Here is a 20,498-nt window from a genome sequence, read left to right on the forward strand (position 1 = left end):
AACATAGGCACATGTCCTTTAAAGGCCGCGGGCGCCGCCACTATCAGTGACACAAAAATTTGCATCGATCACAACCTCCGTTTTTTGATACGGGCCCTTAAAGAAATTTTAAGAAGAAATCTGCGGGCACCCACAACTTCGTGGTGGGTGCCCGCAGATCCATTATTGTATATTGGCTTTCGTGGTTATTGATCTAACTTTAATCCTTTCTACCGGGCCTTTTCTCTACAGGACCCGACTTACACTCTCAATACCATCACTTCCAAGCGAAAGAGTAAACACTCATGGAATTGCAATTGAGCGCTAGTGAAGATTCCACTCGCAACCAGTTTTTTTTTATGTGCTTTTCAGTCGGAGTCGTTCGACCTAGATCTTTTTCCCACTCTGCTTCCTGCTCTTGGCGTTGTCTTGTTACCGACCTGAGAGTGTCTGGGGGTGTAGCTCACATGGTAGAGCGCTCGCTTAGCATGCGAGAGGTACTGGGATCGATACCCAGCACCTCCATGGATCTCATTCTTTTTTCTTCTTCGATCGCATGTCCGGCAACAGGGTGTTTCTGTCAGTTCAAAACTCGTGACTTCCCTATGTACAGATATGTTCCACTTCCAGTAAATATATAAAGGGTGTCGAGTATTATATTACATACTGCGTTTTTTTATATGCAATGTCTATATACACCGCCATCTGACGTAGTACTAAGCGTTTTTTCTCTGCCGTCCAATCTTTCTTCTTAGTAGTGAAGTCATATGTGAGGTTCATTATTAATTTAAACAGCGCGAACACGAAGACAAAGGACAAGATAAAAGAAAGCCACAGTACTAGCGCTGACTCAAAACTATGCCTAAGCCCTTTACTCCAAGGCCCAGAAAAAACAAACATGAAGAAAACGAAACAGTTACGTGAAACAACCCCTGGGTTCACCTGCTGCACAAAAAATCACGTAAAAAAGACACCTCTTTTTTAACCCAGAGGTTGTTTCACGTGACTGTTTCGTTTTCTTCATGTTTGTTTTTTCTGGGCCTTGGAGTAGAGGGCTTAGGCATAGTTGTGAGTCAGAGCTTGTACTGTGGCTTTCTTTTATCTTGTCCTTTGTCTTCGTGTTTGCGCTGTTTATATTAATAATGAATAAGTACCAACTCGCCCAACAAAGTATCTTGATATGTGAGGTTGCTTCATTATGACTAACCATCCAGCTCTATGATTTACTTCGCCGAACAAAGCATTTCTTTCGAAGCTGGAATGCTAATTCTAGGCAGGCTGTTACGGTAAACTTGCCACAGTGGTTCTACAGGGAAGGGATAAAAATGTGAAGGGCTGCGTCCATTCTCCATACAGTGCGTAAAATGTCCTTACGAGCTCTGAAAACAATATGCATGCTAAACACAGGATTTCATGCTAGCACATAACGCGATGATATGTCCCGATGATGCAATGCATTTTCGAATTCGTTGACAAGTAAACACTGTTAAGCTGAGTCAACAAGAACATGCTCAGGACCTTAACTCTCGTTTACGGAACAAAGGAAAATTGCCTCCCAAATCATGATGCGACTACGAGCCCTATGTGCGATAATGGCTTTTAACTTCACTATTACAACTGTACTTTACTATGGGTGTACCATCATAATGGCGGCTGATTTTACTGAAAGAGAGCTGCATAATGAATATGCCAAGCTTTGTGACATTCATCCCCATCGCAGGAGCAGTGTGTGTGTGTGTGGGGGGGGGGGGGGGGCAAGCGGTGGAAAATCCAAACAAAATGTCGAACAACGGAAGGCGGCGTGGTAACCTTGAAAACAACTTCAGTGCATTAACTAGGCACATCTTGCATTGGTTTGAGATCTACTGTCGTATATAGCATTATTCCCATCTCTGCATAAACGCTGAAGCAGATTGGAAGCAGTGTCATGGAGAGTGATGGCTTATCAACATATAAGTAACACTTAGAAAACTCTGATGGACATTGGTGTTTACATCAAACGCAAACTTATGTTTTAGAATTGAGAAGTCGGAAATATAGTGCTTACCTTTTGCGCCTAGTAAGGCGGGAGACGTGGCGGCGCAACGGATGGGCAAGCACCACCCTTTTCCGATGGTGGTTCGTCGGCAGATCTCCTTTCTGTCGCGGCATTTTGCCGCGGCTTCTAAGATTGTCGCTGTCCTCAACTTGCTTATGCAGGCGGCTCCTGGTTGTTAGCAACAGCCGCCTTGTCTCCGTCGTCCCCGGTTCGTGCATGCGTTCGTTTGGTCAGGCAGGACGCAGGGACGCGCTGGTGTTGTCCGTTCGCGTTGCGTCGACGCTCTCCATTGATATCGACGGCTCGTCCAGCGGAGGGCTCCCGTTTCCCTTCGACGACTTCTCTGCGACTTCTCCGCAGCCGCAACTGGGGCCTCTACTGTATGCTCCGGGCTTCCAGCTGCCTCGTCATGTTCTCTTGCAAGCTACAGAAAGCTATTCGTTGGTGCCGGTCCTAGCGCCCTGTTGCGCGCCTCCGGCACCGTTGGCAGCTGCCTCAGCCTCTTCCATGCCCATCAGCAGACATGACAATCCTTCCTTTGCCTAGACTCCGTGCCACTGCGTAGGTACAGACGCTGTTGGCATAAGTATGCCCGAACCGTCTGCATTGCGAGCACTGCTGAACCTTGATGACGTGTCCAGTACCGCGGCACTGAAAAGGCACTGCATTGGACCCTCGGCCACCACAACGAGATTAGCTGTGCTGAGAGGCATATCTGGTAGAGGAAGTCGTCGACTTTATGCCTGCATTCAGCTGTAATTTCACGGCTCTTTCCGTCGGCCCTTTCTTGTGTTGAACCTGAACACGCCAGCGCTATCGAGTAACCTCGGTAACTTTTCCAGAACCTGCGAAGGTCGTCTTCGTGTCATCGTCTCCACGCTATGCAGCTTCCAAAGCAGCCGTATCCTAACCTGTTGGTCCTCTGGATCAATAATGATGCATCGACGAGCTTTTACAATTCCTTCAAAACGAGAAAACGCTTGATTGCCACCGAGCTGCTAATGATCACGGCCGAGTCGTTGTTGATTTGTATGCCCCCCATGTCATCGCGTTTAGGAGAGCACCAGTCTTGGCCAGCCCTAAATGGTCCCACTCGCATGTTGCCATGAAGAAAAACTATGTTGCAAATACGTCCGATGGGCAGCTGTAGCAAAATAAAATGGTATTCATCTTTAGTCAACATCTTTCAGATCTAACCTGTTTCGCGGCCGACATGGGCCACTCTCGCTGGCTCATTGGAGCCCATGATTATCCGTTCGTTCACACCAGTGGCCAGAAGTAGAAAACGACTGAGCTACACCTCCTTTTTATTCTTTTACTGGCTGCTTTATTACGAAAGCAGTACAACCAGCAATCAACATAGGGACGTGCCATTGCCACTGTTCACGAGTAATGTCAATTCATTCTGCGTCGTTTTCCATCTGAGCTACACCCGCGCCGGGTAACGAGAAAAGCAAGGCATCACATTGTGCGGGCAGAGTTGCACAATCTTGGACGCTTCCAAGTACGCCCGAATGAGAAATGGCATCATATTTCACTATTTATGACCGCTCCTGTGCTCGCTGTCGCTTTTTCACGTAAGCGCCTCGCTTGTCCAGTGTGCGTTTCCAATCAGAGGGAGGTAGCCGCTACACACCTTTTTACACTGCCACTCTTTCCTCACTCAGTCCCCTCCACACTCATATGCCACTTACCTAGATGAAATGAAAGAGCACTGAACAAGGGTAGTGGGGTAAAGCCTCTGTTCGCAAGCCGACGGAACTTTTCGGCAAGTGGACTTGTATTAGTCTGGGCACATACGACCAGTCCACTTGTCAAAACATTTGCTCGGCTTGCGAAATGAGGCTCTTCCTCTAAACCCTAATTCAGCGCTCTTTCATATTGTGTAGCCATTATCTGTCTTGTTCTACCCTGGATTCTTGCCAACATGGAGACATATTTCGTGTAAGGATATATTCAATGACATAATTTAATTATGAATTCTTCAAGTTGAAATTATATCAGTTGCTGAAAAGTCTTATCAGAAAAATCGACCAACCGTAGTTCAAGCTTAGCAAAACATTCCTGGTAAAAGAAATTACAAGAGAGAATTTCCTGGATCTTGGGCACTTTCGTGGCTTTGTAGGCAATGTGACATCGTCGTCATACAACATTCCTAGCACCCCTGGTACCCTCGTAGTAGAGCATATCTTGTAACATATATTCAGTGTTTTTTAAATAACTGCATTTAGAAACAAAAGGTGGTGAAAACGTTTGTAATGCTCGTTTTCAATACTGTATAGTTCTGCTAAGGCGTTCGCACACCCTAATATGCCCAATCGTAAAGATATATTAAGCTACGCCCCAGAAATAATCCTCCTTTCGACTGGACAATGACGTCATGCTCTGTTAGAACTAGTTTTCAGTGAGGTGCGAGAGAAACGCACACCCTTCATTAACGTAGGCATTCGGAGCATATCTCCAAAGGCCACATCGGTGGGCAGCGTGTGTCCCATCGATTCAGTGCGTTTTCTGGCAGTTCGCTTTTCTTATGAGTACTTATTCTCTGTTTCACGGAAAACCTTATACGAAGAATTGATATCTATTTTGTTCCTGCCTCCCTTATATCGTTCACTCTATTCTAACTGTAGGGGCATAATGTGTTAAAAAGGGTACGAAAAAGTGCCGATCTCGCCTTCTACTAAAAATTTTTTCTTTAAACGTCATGCTTAATTTCTGCCTGTTAAAGAGTGGCTTCACAAAAAAAAAAAATTCGTTTCTTATTTTTAAGTTTCGGCTATGTGATACACCTGAAACTACCGAATACTGCTTTATTGCCTGAAAAGATGCAACATTATTTTGGGACGTTCTGGAAAAAACACTGAAAAAAGTCTATTTTGAATTCCTACAGTGTGCGTTACTTAATGTCCACCGAACATGACCATGACCCCTTTGACATAATTTTCCTCCTTGGACTGCACAGCCTGCGGAGAACGCGCAAGTTGGATCGGAATGGTGAGCCTCTCATTTCCCCATTAGACATTTCGGTCATATGATGCACCAGCTTAGAGACACTTACGAAGATAGTGACTATCAACCGGACTGGCTGCCATTGTTGATGTGTTTCCTTTCCTTGCCACCCTTTTAGAGAAATTGTGTTAAGTCGTACCTAGTTGTGTGGTGTCGTGTGCTACAGGCTGAATACTTTGTAAATAATGTATACAGCTCCTTCCTGCATTTAAAGGCATACAATAAATACCACGCTCAGAAAAAATTCCCTTCAATAGCTGAGTTGGTTAAGAGGTGGACTGGCCATCGATAAGTTGCTGGTTCGAGTCCAGCTGGTTCGAGCTCGGAGTATAGGGTAATTGAAACAGTTGTATTATATTCCTCGGCCTCGAGCTGAACGCAGGCAGGAAGCCTTGTGTTTTGTTGTTTTGTGACAGGTAGGAGAGTTTTAATGAAATATAATAACTCACCAGACAGTTCTGACCTCTTCTTATTTCATATTTTAAAAATATATCGAAAGATACGTCATGAAGACTGGATGTACTATGTAATTTTGCACTGGCCCAATAAATACTAAGTATTTTACACCTAATTGCTACGTCCTTGCTCATGTAAGTGTTCCGGCTCCTCACTTCTACAGATAATCATTCGCATTTTGTATATTCGTGTTCATTTGTCTTCGCTCTTATCGCTAGCCAATTTAGGTTATTTTGCAGCTCAAAAATACAGACCAAAACCTAATTATATTCTGTACCTTATTTTATATCCTAGTGCCCTACAAAAAGGAGAGTAACTTTTTTCACTTGTTCTGTAATTGTTTTCTATTTTAGGAGGTGAACAATGGTTTTGTACTTGAAAAATAATTTTGCGTGTTTCATCCAGCGGGGTTTTTTACTTCATGTACAGTGTAATCAGTGAATCCAAATTGCTCTGCGCTAAAAAGTGTTGTTTTGGGGCAAACTGATTGATAACTCGGAAAGTGTCGCTGGACGAATCTCGGTACGTGAAAACTTCGTACGAATACACCTGCATCCACACAACGGAACTCTTCTCAGCAGAGCAATAGTGCAGAACAATGGCATTGACTCACATAAAAAATCAATGGAGGAAAGCGCTATGGCATCCCCTTGCAACCAATTCCTTTTATTTACGTTGCACTCTATATCATCTTCAAATACTGCCAACTACCACGTTGTTCAGGCGGAGCTTAAGCATAGAGACATGTGGATGAAGTTAGTCGTGAAGGAATAGGATATAATTAGAATGCAAGGATGAAGCTGTGAAGACCATTGCCACATCGGATGTCATGAAATATATAAAGAGGGCTGCACTAATGGCTTGTGCGCCATCTGTGCAGGACACCAAGTCATCCGTACTCTCCTTTTTTTTTTTACGGCCAGTCCGACACAGAAGCGTAAAAATAAAACGAGCCGCAAGGTGCAAAGAAACAAAAGGAATGAGGCACCGGCGAGATTCGAACTCACGATCTCCTGTTTACTAGACAGGCGCTTTAACCAACTAAGCCACGGCGCCGACGGAAGGACAGGAAATACTTCCAATTTTCGCACGCTCCCTCTCAAGCAGCGTTCAAATTCATCTCAAAAGCAAAAAAAAAAAAAAAAAAGAAACACAGTCTTTGCGAACGATGTAACTTGTTCTGTGCAACATTTCGCAAGAGGAAGGACTCAGGAAAGATACCGTAGAGACTCCCCACGGCAAGCTCATTTGAAATGGAAGACATGCACTTAGATCGCTTAATATGAACGGCAAGAAATGTTGGGATTAAGAACTAACAGCCAACCCTGGCAGCACTATGAAAGCTTTCATTCTTTAGTCTGGATGCACAGCATTCACAAACCGCCTGTATTGTTTTCTCAAAACCGTTGTTGCCTGGTGACGTTTGTTTTGATGTGTACAATGTACATTGACGCTTCCAAATGTAATTGCAGGTGAATAATAATTATGATTTATTGGGAAAAAATGTACGAGACATGAATGATAAGACATATAATAATAATAAAGAATAAATCTACATGTTGGAAAATTAATAGCGCACACAAGACAGGGACAAGGAAGACAACACCACAAGAGCTTGCTCGCAGCTAAAGCGTTTATTCGCAAACGCAGAAAATATATACTCAAAGCAAAAAAAAAACGAACATAAAAACTTATGCAATCACGCAGGCGCGTCCAGATATGAAAACTCCCGTTCATGCATTACAAAGGATGGGTCACTAACAAATGTAGGCTGGTTTTTGCAGATACGATAAGCTTCTGATACCTCTCTTGTCAAATGATTTGGATGCCTAAACAAGACAGTTGTTTTATCGAGCAAAGGTTTACAGCCCCTGCATCCCATACAGTACTTGACAAGATTCGAAGAAGGCGGTTTTCCCAACGACAAGTTGTGCTCTTGTAAGCGAGCATTCAGGCAACGGCTAGTTTGACCGATATACAAGACCGCGTTTGTGGTGTTGTCTTCCTTGTCCCTGCCTTGTGTGCGCTGTTAATTTTCCAACATGCTTTACCAACTAGCTCGAATCTCACTTTTACAATAGAAATGTGCATATTTAAGCACACATGGTTGTGAACGGAACTGAATAATATAGCTTCATGCATATGTCCCGAGCTACGCACCTTCACCTCACATTCAAAACAAAATTGATACAAACAAATACATGAATTAGGTTTGGTTTCGCTTTTGGAGTGTGAAAGCGACTGAGGTTATGAGAGACGCCGTAGTTGAAGGCTCCGGTAATTTAGACCACCTGGGGTTCATTACCGTGCACTGATAACACACAGGACAAGGGCGCCAAGCTTTTGCGCCTCCACCGAAAAGCGGCCGCCCAGGCCAGGAATTGATCCCGCATCCTTGGGCACAGTACCCAAACACCATATCCACTGCTCTACGTCGGCAGAGTAAAGACATGAATTAAAGAACAATAAAAACGGTATCAATAAACCCACAAAATGAAAAAAATATATTCACAAGAATTTCTTGGCGCCATTTATAAAGAAACACCAAATAAAAACAATGAAACTATCTTTTTTAAATATTTAAGGGAAACCCCAAGGTGAAGTCGATTTGTAGTAAGGCTGTAGCTACTCATTGGCATCCACCCAAGCGCAGCCTTACGGCTACAAAAGAAATCTGTAGAGCCTTCACAGAAACTTCGTAGTTAAAGAAAAAAGAGATTCGAAGTTTCTAAAAAAGCTGCATAGCTTCTTTTTGTGGCCGGAAGGCTGTGCTTGGGTAATTACTCCCATAATTACGAAATACTTTTGTATAAATAACTTTGCGCACAAACTTCTGTACTAGCGAGCAAATGTTCGAGAAATAAAGAGCACAGGTGAACCATAAACATTCAGTCAGAACATGAACACAAATATACAAAATGCGAATGATTATCTGTAGAAGTGAGGAGCCGGAACACTTACATGAGCGAGGACGTAGCTATTAGGTGTAAAATACTTAGTATTTATTGGGCCAGTGCAAAATTACATAGTACATCCAGTCTTCATGACGTATCTTTCGATATATTTTTAAAATATGAAAACCGAAGAGGTCAGAACTGTCTGGTGAGTTATTATTATTCATTAAAACTCTCCTACCTGTCACAAAACAACAAAACACAAGACTTCCTGCCTGCGTTGAGCTCGAGGCCGAGGAAATTAAAACAACTGTTTCAATTACCCTATACTTTCATATTTAGTTTTGGATAAAGGCCAACGTTTTCGCTTAGCTATTGTCGCTACCACTCCGACTGGCGACAGAGCAGTTTTAACTTAGAAACAAAAACAAACTTTCTTCTGCAATAATCGTCTGCCTTATCTTCGGTCAAGCTTCTCTCACTGTTGCCACATTAGAATATGTACAATATCCATATCTATGTCTTTGTGGCAACGGAGCATATAAAAGTGTTTGTTGGTGCGAACGCCTCTATAATTTGTCACTTCGAGCGCAGCTCAACTAGCATAATGAGGAAAAGGCTTGAGACGTTTTTTTTTTTCAGTAAATCAGTCTTTTCGCAAATGTGTGAGCAAATAGAACACGTTGCTTGCATTTTCGTGGCGCGAAAGAATGGTAGTACAGTTTACTAACTCTTGATTGAGCGCCGTTAGCAAAGCCTAATAAAATCTTTTTTTGCATAATCTGTGCGCCTGCAATGTCAGGAAAGAAAACCTCAAGAGATATGCCAGTTCCCTCCAGAAAAAAAAAGTAACCATCGTTCGAGCCGGATACGAACCAGCAACCTATGAATGTCTGCAGTCAGGTAGCCCTTACAGGCCACCTCTTAACCAACTGCGCTATTGACAGGATTTTCTTTAGCATGGTATTTATTACATACCTAGTAATATGCCTGTACCACACCATACCACACAACTAGATGACGACTTTGTACAAGTTCACTAAAGCGGTGGCAAGGAAAGACTACACATCAACAATGGCAGCCAGTCCGGTTGATAGTCACTATCTTCGTAAGTGTATTTAAGCTGGCGCACCATCTGGCCGAAATGTGTACTGGGCGAAACGAGAGGCTCAGCATTCCGATCCAACATACGCGTTCTCCACATGCTGTGCAGCCCAAGGAGGAAAATCATGTCAAAGGGTTCATGGTCATGTTCGGTGGGCATTGTGTAACGCACACTGTAGGAATTCAAAATAAATACATTTTTTCAGTGTTGTTAGCAGAACGTCCCAAAATACTGTTGTATCTTTTCAGGCAATAAACCAGTGTTCGATGATTCCAGGTGCATCACATAGCCGACAATTGAAAGAAGAAACGAAAATATTTTTATTTGAGAAGGCACCCTTTATCAGGCAGATGTTTGGCATGAAGTCTAAAGAAAAAGGATTTAGTAGAAGGCGAGATCGGCATATTGCGCACCATTTTTAACACATTATGCCCCATACAATTAGAATAGAGTGAATGATATCAGGGTGGCGGAAACAACATAGATATCAATTATTTGTGTAAATATTTCCGTGAAACAGAGAATAAGTACTCATAAGAAAAGCGAACAGCCATTAAACGAATTGATTCGACGGGGCGCATGCTGCCTGCCTATGTAGCGTTTGGAGGTATGCTCTGAAAGCCTACGTTAGGAATGGTGTGCGTTTCTCTCGTACGTCACTGAAAACTAGTTTAAACACAGCATGGCGCCATCGTCGAGTCGAAAGGAAGATTATTTCTGGGGCTTAGCTACGATTTTTACGATAGGGCATATTAAAATGTGGGAAAGCCTCCGATAGGGCATATTAATATGTGCCAAATCCTTCGCAGAACTGTACATTTATGAAAACGAGCATTACAAAAGTTTTCACCACCGTATGTTTCGAAATGCAGTCACTTAAAAAACACTGAATATATGTTACAAGATATGCTCTCCTACCAAGGTACCAGAGGCGCATGGAATGCTGTATAACGACGAACTCACATCGCCTACAAAGCCGCGAAGGTGCACAAGACCCAGGAAATTCTCTCTCGTAATTTCTTTTACCAGGAATGTTTTGCTAAGCTGGAACTGCGGTCGGTCATTATTTCTTATACGACTTTCAGCAACTATTATTATTTCAACATGATGTATTCATAACAAATTATGTCACTGAATATATTCTTACATGAAGAATTACTCCATGGGGGCAAGGATCTAGGGTAGAACAAGAGATAAATAATGGCTACACAATATGAAAGAGCGCTGAATTAGGGTTTAAAGGGAGAGCATCATTTCGCAAGCCAAGCCAACCTTTCGACAAGTGGACTGGTCGTATGTGCCCAGACGAATACAAGTCTACTTGCCGAAACGTTCCTTTGGCTTGCGAACATAGGCTTCCCCCCTCTATCCTTATTCAGTGCTCTTTTATTCCATCTAGGTAGTGGCATATGAGTGCGGAGGGGACTGAGTGAGGAAAGAGTGGCTGTGTATGAATGTGTAGCGGCTACCTCCGTCTGATTGGAAACGCACACTGGACAAGCGCTTACGTGAAAAAGCGAGAGCGAGCACAGGAGAGATCATAAAGATCGAAATATGATGCCATTTCTCAATAGGGCGTACTTGGAAGCGTCCAAGATTGTGCAACTCTGCCCGCACAATGTGATGCCTTGCTTTTCTCGTTACCCGGCGCGGGTGTAGTTCAGAGGGAAAACGACGCAAAATGAATTGACGTTACTCGTGAACAGTGGCAGGGGCATACCTCTATGTTGTTTGCTGGTTGTACTGCTTTCATAATAAAACAGGCAGTAAAGAAATATAAAGGAGATGGAGCTCAATCTTTATCTACTTCTGGAAAATGGTGAGAACAGACGAGAATCATGTCTTCAACGAACCAGCGATAGTGGCCCATGTCGGCCGCCGAAACAGGTTAGATCTTAAAGATGGTGACTAAAGATGAACGCCAGATTATTTTGCTACAGCTGCCCACCGGACGTATTTGCAACATAGTGTTTCTTCATGGCAACGTGCGAGTGGGACTATTTAGGGCGGGTCAAGACTGGTGCTCTCCTAAACGCGGTGGAATTGGGGGCTGTTAGAGGTGGGACACGGGTGTCGCTGGACGGATCCTCGGCCGCATCGACGCCCGCTCCACCTCAGGAAGAAGTGCCGCTGAGCGAAGGAGTTGGGAGAAGAAGGGTGAAAACTTGGTTTATTTGCAGGAGGAGCAGTAGGAAGGGGCTCCGGAGAGGAAGAAGTGATAATGCCCGCACACACACGTAGTTTTTAAAGGGTCCGTGTTCCGCAGGTTCCCTAGGTGAAGGGCGGGCTCGTAGTCGAGGGAGTGTCCTTATCACTCTAATGTCACTCAAATTGACAGACTTTCACTCTCACAGACACGCCCCCTCAAACGTTTAGTCTTGGGGGGGAAGGAGGAAGCCGCTGGTGGCGGTGTAGAGGGCAGCACACGATGAGCTGGCAGTCTGCTGGCGTCGCGTAGTCTGGGACACACCTGTGTCGAACGAGCCACCGCGCGCCGTCGGCAAGACGAATCGGAAAAGCGTTGCCCGCCGGCGCCTTATGGTCTGGGCACAAACGTCTGCGACGCAAGAGCCGCTGCGCGCTGTCGGCCAGACGAAGGGGAAGACCGCGTGACCGCCTCGAGGGTACTGACCCATGAGGGAGACGCTGGGATAAACTCGAGCCTTTGTGTTTTCCGATGGCCCTACTTGGACTGCTGTCGCCTTCTAACCGAACACCCCGCGTTCCTTTCCGGTGGGGAATTCTTGTCTCGATGGTTGAAAGCGGTAGCTCTCGCGCTCGTCTCGTTGTCGCCATCCTTAACAGGGCATACAAATCAACCACGACTCCGCCGTGATCTTAAGTAGCGCGGAAGCGATCAAGCGTCTTCTCGTTTTGAAGGAATTGCAAAAGCTCTTCGAACATCATTATTGATCCAGGTTAGGATACGGCTGTTTTGGAAGCTGCATGGCGGGGGAGACGATGACATCAAGACGACCTTCGCAGCTTCTGGTAAAGTTACTGAGGTTACTCGAGAGCAATGGCTAGTTCAGGTTTTGCAGAAGAAGGGGCCGAGGGAAAGAGCTCTGCAATTAGAGCTGAATACAGGCATAAAGTCGACGACCTCCTCCGTGAGATATACTTCTCGGCACAATTAGTCTCGTTGTGGTGGCCAAGGGTCCAATGAAGTGCCTTTTCACTGTCGCGATACGGGGCACGTCCTCAAGGTTCAGCAGTGCTCGCAATGCGGAGGGTTCGGGCATGCTTATGCCGACAGCGTCTTTACCTACGCAGCGGGACGGAGTCTAAGTCAAAGGAGAAATCGTCATGTCTGCTGATGGGCATGGAAGAGGCTGAGGCAGCTGCCAACGGTGCCGGAGGCACGCAACAGGGCGCTAGGACCGGCACCAACGAATAGGTTTCCGTAGCTTGCAAGAGAACATGACGAGGTAGCTGGAAGCCCGGAGCATACAGTAGAGGCACCAGTTGCGGCTGCGGAGAAGTCGCAGAGAAGTCTTCGAAGGGAAACGGGAGCCCTCCGCTGGACGAGCCGTCGATATCAATGGACAGCGTCGACGCAACGCGAACGGACAACACCAGCGCGTCCTAGGGTCCTGCCTGACCAAACTTATGCATGCACAGACCGGGTACGACGGAGACAAGGCGGCTGCTGCTATCAACCAGGAGCCGCCTGCATAAGCAAGTTGAGGACAGCGACAATCTTAGAAGCCGCGGCCACATGGCGCGACAGAAAGGAGATCTGCCGACGAACCACCATCGGAAAAGGGTGACGCTTGCCCATCCGTTGCGCCGCCACGTCTCCCGCCTTACTAGGCGCAAAAGGTGAGCACTATATTTCCGACTTCTCAATTCTAAAATATAAGTTTGCGTTTCACGAAAACACCAATGTCTATCAGAGTTTTCTAAGTATTACTTATATGTTGATAGGCCATCACTTTCCATGACAGAAAGTGTGTGCACTCCTTCCAATCTGTTTCAGCATTTATGCAGAGATGGGAATAATGCTATATACGACAGTAGATCACAAACCAATGCAAGATGTGCCTAGTTAATGCACTGAAGTTGTTTTCAAGGCTACCACGCCGCCTTCCGTTGTTGACATTTTGTTTGGATTTTCCCCAGCGTGTCCCCCCCCCCCCCCCCACACACACACTGTTCTTGCGATGGTGATGATGGTCATGAAGCTGGCCATATCCATTATACAGCTCATTCCGTGAAATCAGCCGCAATTATGGTGATACACTCATAGTAAAGGTAGAGTTGTAGCAGTGAAGGTAAAAGGCAATTATCGCACATAGCGCTCGTAGTCGCATTATGATTCCGGAGGCAATTTTCTTTTGTTCCGAAAACGAGAGTTAAGGTGCTGAACATGTTCTTGTTGACTCAGCTTAACAGTGATTAATTTTCAGCGATTTCGAAAACGCACGGCATCATGGGGACATATTCGCGTCATGTGCTAGAATTAAATCCTGTATTAAGCATGCATATTGTTTTCAGAACTCGTAAGGTCATTTTACCCACAGTGTGGAGAATGGCCGCAGCACTTCACATTTTTATCCATTCCCTGTAGAACCACTGTGGCAAGTTTACCGTAACAGCCTGCCTAGAATTAGCAACCCAGCTTCGAAAGAAATGCTTTGGATGGTTAGTCATAATGAAGCAACCTCACATAAATTTTCATTACTACGAAGAAAGATTGAACGGCGGAGAAAAAACGCTTAGTGAAATGTCGGATGGCGGTACATATAGCCACTGCATATAAAAAACACAGTATGGAATAAAATGCTCGACACCCTATTTATGTTTAATGGAAGTGGAACAGACCTGTACACAGTGAACTCGCGTGTTTGGAACGGACGGAAACACCTTGTTGCCGGACACGCGATCGAAGAAGAAAAACAAAAATATTCGTGGAGGTGCTGGGTATCGATCCCAGTACCTCTCGCATGCTAAGCGAGCGCTCTACCATCTGAGCTACACCCCCATACACTCATTATAAAGTAACAAGAGCACGGCAAGAGCGGAAAGCAGAGTGGGAAAAAGATCTAGATTGAATGAAACCAACTGAAGCATCTCGCATAAACTGGCTGTGACCGGAATCTTAAGTAGCGTTTAAACGCAATATTATGAGTGTTTACCATTTTGCTCGCATGTTCCGGCAGTGAGACAAAACGTCGTGTCCTGTATAAAAAACGTGCGGTAGAAAAAACTAAAATTTGAAGTTTGAGGTTTGTTTTATTTCCTGCATAAAAACAAAACATTTGCAGACCAGTGCTTGGACCCATAGCCGAAGGCTAGTTGTGGTCCAACGATTAAAGGCGAATATTCACAAGCGCAGTCGTCATGAAAGTTATTAGGTTAGAAAGGCTACTATATATTAACAATAAAAAATATCATAGATATTACTTACATATACAGGGCACTACTAAAGGTGGAATAGCATATAAAGTTAGCAGAGATAAAGCAGAAACAACATCATGGTCTTTACAAATGATCAGATCGCAGATACGACATCAGAGAGCAAAAGATATAAGTACATCTAATACGGAGGACAATCTTCGGCATTTAACGACAGGTAATGGTTTTTCAGCTAATTACAGAAATGTTGGTCATTCCTCAGGTCAACAGGAATTTTATTCCGCACAATTGCTCCCTCATATTGTACAAGTCTCTCATCATACTCATTTTTAATAAGGGGAAGATTAAAATTGTTAAGGGTGAAGTTTCCTATGAATGGTAATTGACTGGTAAATAAGGACTCTAGAAATGGATGATTGTTTCTAATTATGCTGTATCTGCAACGTGTCGTTTCTTCTTTTCTGATGGGATTAAAGCTTAATATATTTAGTGGCGCAAACAAAGGCTTTCTGTGTACATTGTGGTTCGTGAATGTCATTATTCTAATTGCACGCTTTTGCGATCTTATGATAGGGTTAAGGTAAGTGGCGTAGGTCCAGCCCCAGAATTCTAAACAGTATAACTGACTGCTGATAAATTCGAAGTATAATATGCGCAAAATGTTAATGTCAAAGCAATCACGAGCTCGTAAAAGGTTGTAACAACCAGAGGCTAGTTTATAGCAGAAAGCAATAATTTGATTTTTCCAATTTAAGTTGCTATCAAAGACAATACCTAGTTAGTTGAAAGAGTTGGTTTGCTGAAGTGCATTATTGTTAATAACTGGTTTAATTAAGGTATATTATGGGTTTTTCGGTGACTGAATACCATGTATTTAGTTTGCTTAGTAATGTTAGTTAATTTTTCAGCCAAAAAACCAATCTGATATTTTAGCTAACCCTCTGCTTAATTTACATTATAGTTAAACCTCGTTTTCATCACTGGCGGTATTAATGCAAGGCGGTATTAATTTTTTGGCTAAGTGAAAGAACAGTTTTTCATGTTGAGTATCGTGGGCGGAACCCATGTTACTTTGGGGAAATGATTTTGTACTTTTCAAGAAATTTATGAACGCGTTTTGCTATTACTTTTTCGAAAATGCTTTTAACACTTAGAACTGAAATCAATCTGTAACTAGATGGGTCTGATTGATCGCCCTCCCTAAAGATGGGGGTGACTTTCGCTATATTTAGGCGTGATGGGTATATACGAGTAAGTAGAGAGTGTTTAAACGAATGGCATTATATAGGGCCAAGAATATCGACATTTTCCTTAATGAGTCACACGGGAATGCCGTCAGGGCCTGCTGCTTTATTTGTGGTTAAGATGTTAACAGTAGATATTACTTCATTCAGATCAATGTCTTGCATAACAAATGTCTTGTTTATAGAAGTGAGGTTGGCGAATGGCACTTTTCAGGACTTATTCCATGACTGCATCGTCATTGTCATAGCTACTATCATCATTATTGTTATGAACAAAATGTGCCATCCAACTCGTCGCTACTGTCATCACAATTGCTAACTGCAGAGTCATTTTCATCGTTTCTATCATTCTCTTTCATTTTTGTATATGGACCATCCGTTAAAAAAAGAAGCCACATATCCAAATACAATTTCTACGCTGGGCAAGAAGAATTACGATCTGTTTTTCACGATCTCGACGTGGAGGGAAGAGATTTTTTGCTACCGTGGAGAACGGAACCTGCAAAAAAAAAAAACAGCACAAAATAGACCATGTTTTTTACATTATCGGGAAGTGGCTTATTTTTGGAATGTTTTGAACGAACAGTGAAGAAAAGGATTCCAATACACTAGTGGGGTATTCGGTATTCAAGCATAGATAATGAGGCAAAACGTTTTGTAGGGCCAGTTGGTCCATTATGATATGAAAATATTCGGCGGAAATGAAGTAGCTCAAAGACGAAAAGAATAAGGGACATGAAAGAGCGCTGAGTGGCAACTAACCTTTATTGAACAAAACGCACACTATATCTGCGAAGGCAGTGGCAGGAGCGATTAGATGAAATCAACGTCACATGGTGTAAATGGCCGTAAGAGCGATAAAACCCAATATGGTTGATAAGGCTAAAAGATGTTGGAACTCAAAATAATGGTGGAACATTTCGTTGGTCTGGACGAAGTAAATAAAAACAAACGAACGCGGGCGATGAAAGAATCAGACATACGCAAAAGCAGTGTTAGGAAAATCAGGTGAGTCAACGCGACATGTTCAATGTTCAATTTATCGCGTAAGAGCGATAAATCGAAAACAAGGTAAGAAGCTAGAAGAAGATAGCAACTCAAAATAATTCCGTTATTCTTTACAAAGTATACAACAAAAGCTACATGGACGACGAATGAGTCAGTCATGCGCAGTCAATAACTAAAATTTAACAAAGTACTTTTAAGAAGGCCAGTTCGCACTCATAGAGCGATCTCGACGCGTCACTCACACACGCTGAACTTTTTTGGTTTGTAAAGAAAGCTTCCTTCAGTTCACGAGGTACGCTGTCTCGACTTCTATCAAGAATCACGGTATCAAGGAACCAAGACATGCATTCACATTTGCTTCAGTGAACCGCTAGATTGACCCAGTTCCTTTTCCGAGCATGTTCCCTCAATCGTTCATTCAGGCATCTTTTCGTTTGTGCTATGTGCAGTTTGCCACATGCTAGCGGAATCTTGTAGATCACCCCTTCTCTACAACTGCAAATCATATATGGATGCCTGACGCCACATGTTTGCTCTTAAGGGCGTTCCTTGTTAATCCTGAAACACAGTGTAGCCAGCTTACCAGGGGCGCAAAACAATAAATGTACAGCCTTGGTCAAAAGTCCTAAGGCCAAATGCTTTTTGCCTCAGGTGCGAAACGAAGCCATCACGTCGTCTAGATTAGCTAAAGGGCCATGAAATGCTATGCGATAGTTCCTTGCTGGGAAAACAGAAAATCGCCTAAAATTTTAATAGCATTTGTCATTGAACGGTGGCGTGACAGCTCCATTTTGTGGCTGAGCTGGAAATGAAATGTTCTTTGAGGACATTTGACCAAGACCATACCTTGAACTTACTGGCGACTTTTTTCCAAATTATGAGCTGAACAATGGGTGTACGAAACAACAACTGGCCTCACCCTCTTGTTATCCCCTAAATTGTGATTTATTTTCTTGCCCTTGGCCTTCTGAAGCAGGGATTCAGCCATTGCCGAGATTACGGTCTGCGGAAACCCTGCTTGTTACAACTGTGCAATCTGCAACTGAAAACTTTCATGCATGCAGTGCTGACAGGATATTTTTATTGCTGAATCTAATCCCGATGTCGCTATAGCCCGCTAAAAACTCTTAGATTGGGACGAGTCGTAGGAGAAAAGCTTCTTCTGGCTTCGAGGTTTCTACATCCAACAGAATCTCCTTTAATTGTTCGAAGAGAAGCTCCGAGTCCAGACAGTGTAGGTTATTAGCTTATGGGAATTCGAAGGAGCACTTTAAATATGGTTAAGGTCTTCAAAACCAGTTAAAATGTCTGCAGCAGTGGACTGATGAGTAATTGTGTCTTGCCTGCCTAATAGTACTAAAAATTCGTCGACATAGCTGGCAATTTTGGACGCCTTGCTGTTGTCCAACCTACTTTTGAGATTCTTGTCAACGGCCTGCATTGAAAAGAAAGGTGTATTTTGGTTGGAAAGCTTTCTATTCATGTCGGAATTTTGCCTTAGGACAGTTGTCATGCCATTTAAAAATGCAATAAGCTTCACAGCACTATTCTTGCATTTTTCATTTTAACTTGTTCCTTCTCAACTATCGCCATCCATCGGCGTGTCTGTAAGACTAAGCTCCACCTGAATAACGCGGCCTTCAAGATCACTTGGCGGTGCCATAGAGAACAGCTTGGCTAGCACGAATCGACTGCTAGAGAATACCGCAAAATAGTTCCTTTATTCATCTTTGCACTGAATCTTTGCACTGCAATCCGTATCATTTAGCTCTGCTTCTGGTGAGAGGATGCAGCGTTGCTCATATGCAGTTCTAGCTAACTAGCATTCGTCCAGCGACACAATCCGAGTCAGCAATTAGTTTGTTCCAGGTTACTGCCTATTAATGTAGAGCATTGTAGGATTCACTGATTATAATTTGAGTAACATACTAACACAGGTGAACAGAGAGCACAGGAAGTCGCTCAAATACAACTCTGTTATTTATTTCCCAAAACAGAAGCCGAGAAAACGTATTATAAATACAGGTAAACATTACTCTTTCTTTTTATTCTTGCATGAGAATAAAATAAACCACTGGATATGTTTTGATTGTGTTTAAAATATTTAGTGTTAGTAAATAATAATAGCGTACATGATATCCTGCGAAGAACCGTACAAGATGTTTGTAATATTTAGGATGGAAAGTGGGTGGACAGCAGCTGCCAGGTATATTTTATTTTTGTGTAGAACTCTTTTACATGATATCAAAAACAGGTGATTCATAACTGGCTGATAGAGTAGGGCAGGAAAAGAAATTGAACTGCTTTAATTAGGACCTACAGTAAGTATTCATGTCCCGATGAAGTCAAATATTTTCGCCTAGCTGTGGTCGATACTACACCTTCTGGTGACACATACTTTCACGTTCTACATCTTGTATGAACATCGTTGGTCAAACTACGTTCGCTGCTTCTCCAAGACACAGGAAAATAGATGAATATACACACTTGTGGTTTTTAAGGGCAGTTAGTACATGACACTGTTGTTGCCGCGAACGCCACTATATATTTATCTCTTCGACCGCTGTTCATGTAGTATGAAAAGAAAAAGGCTTAATGTATTTCTTAGTTTTGTTCTGGAAATGCATTTCTGTGTAAATTTACAATAAACGTTGCTTGCGTTTTCATGGCGCAAAAGTAATTTGTATAGCATAAAAAATTCCATGCTAACGGCATTGAAAAAGCATAATGTTTTATTTCGTCCAGCTTATGCAGATACGTGAAATGAAGCATCAAGAGATTACTCGAGAAAAATAAACACTCCGTCGAGCTGGATTCGAACCAGCGACCTATGGATGTCCGCAGTGAGAGAACCTCTACAGTCCACCGTTCTACCAACTGAGCTATCGACGGCACGCTCACCTAACCCCGAGTGGCCTCTGGCGATGTGCTCTGAATGACTACATTAACTAATGCTGAGCGCTTCTCCTTTGCACCGCTGTTAACGTGTTCAACCGCACCATGACGTGGGCTTTCTGTCGAAGGTAAAGAATTTTCGGGAGCGTGGGATCTTTTCGTAATTGGAGAGTCTGTCTGCCGCTCATTTCCGGTCTTCTCTACAGCTTCAATGTGCACAACTTTTACATTGGTAAACATGCATATTGAACTTCGCGCCCAAATGGGTTCTTCGCATGTGAACAAAATTCAGCGGGTGAATAAAGAGGCAAATATATAAAAAATGGTTCCACCAAATGCCAATGTGTCTCCCAAGAAGTACACATTGTTGGCAAGCAGGAGATGATGTAATCTATCGTTGACAGTCTTGAAGCAGTGGAAGTTCACTGTGAAGACTGCAGCTTCGTTGTAGAATGCTACATGTGCCTCGCTAGCCCCTTAACCTGTCTAAGAGTTATGCCATGTGATAAGAC

At 43.4% G+C, this 20,498-nt stretch overlaps 4 non-coding genes across 4 annotated transcripts; 1 reads left to right on the forward strand and 3 right to left on the reverse strand.

Annotated features, from left to right (window-relative positions):
- The first annotated feature begins 431 nt into the window (after nucleotides 1-431).
- On the forward strand, nucleotides 432-504 carry TRNAA-AGC (transfer RNA alanine (anticodon AGC)). The gene has a single exon. It is a non-coding gene; the product is annotated as a tRNA-Ala (tRNA).
- Nucleotides 505-6,464: 5,960 nt separating this feature from the next.
- TRNAT-AGU (transfer RNA threonine (anticodon AGU)) lies at nucleotides 6,465-6,538 on the reverse strand. The gene has a single exon. It is a non-coding gene; the product is annotated as a tRNA-Thr (tRNA).
- Nucleotides 6,539-14,392: 7,854 nt separating this feature from the next.
- On the reverse strand, nucleotides 14,393-14,465 carry TRNAA-AGC (transfer RNA alanine (anticodon AGC)). Its single transcript has one exon. It is a non-coding gene; the product is annotated as a tRNA-Ala (tRNA).
- Nucleotides 14,466-19,891: 5,426 nt separating this feature from the next.
- Nucleotides 19,892-19,983, reverse strand: TRNAY-GUA (transfer RNA tyrosine (anticodon GUA)). The gene is given in 2 exon segments: nucleotides 19,892-19,927; nucleotides 19,947-19,983. It is a non-coding gene; the product is annotated as a tRNA-Tyr (tRNA).
- Between the last annotated feature and the right edge of the window lie 515 nt (nucleotides 19,984-20,498).

This window comes from Amblyomma maculatum, chromosome 11 (genome assembly GCF_055883805.1).
Source record: "Amblyomma maculatum isolate TAMU_Amacu chromosome 11, ASM5588380v1, whole genome shotgun sequence".
In the NCBI taxonomy this organism is placed as follows: domain Eukaryota; kingdom Metazoa; phylum Arthropoda; class Arachnida; order Ixodida; family Ixodidae; genus Amblyomma; species Amblyomma maculatum.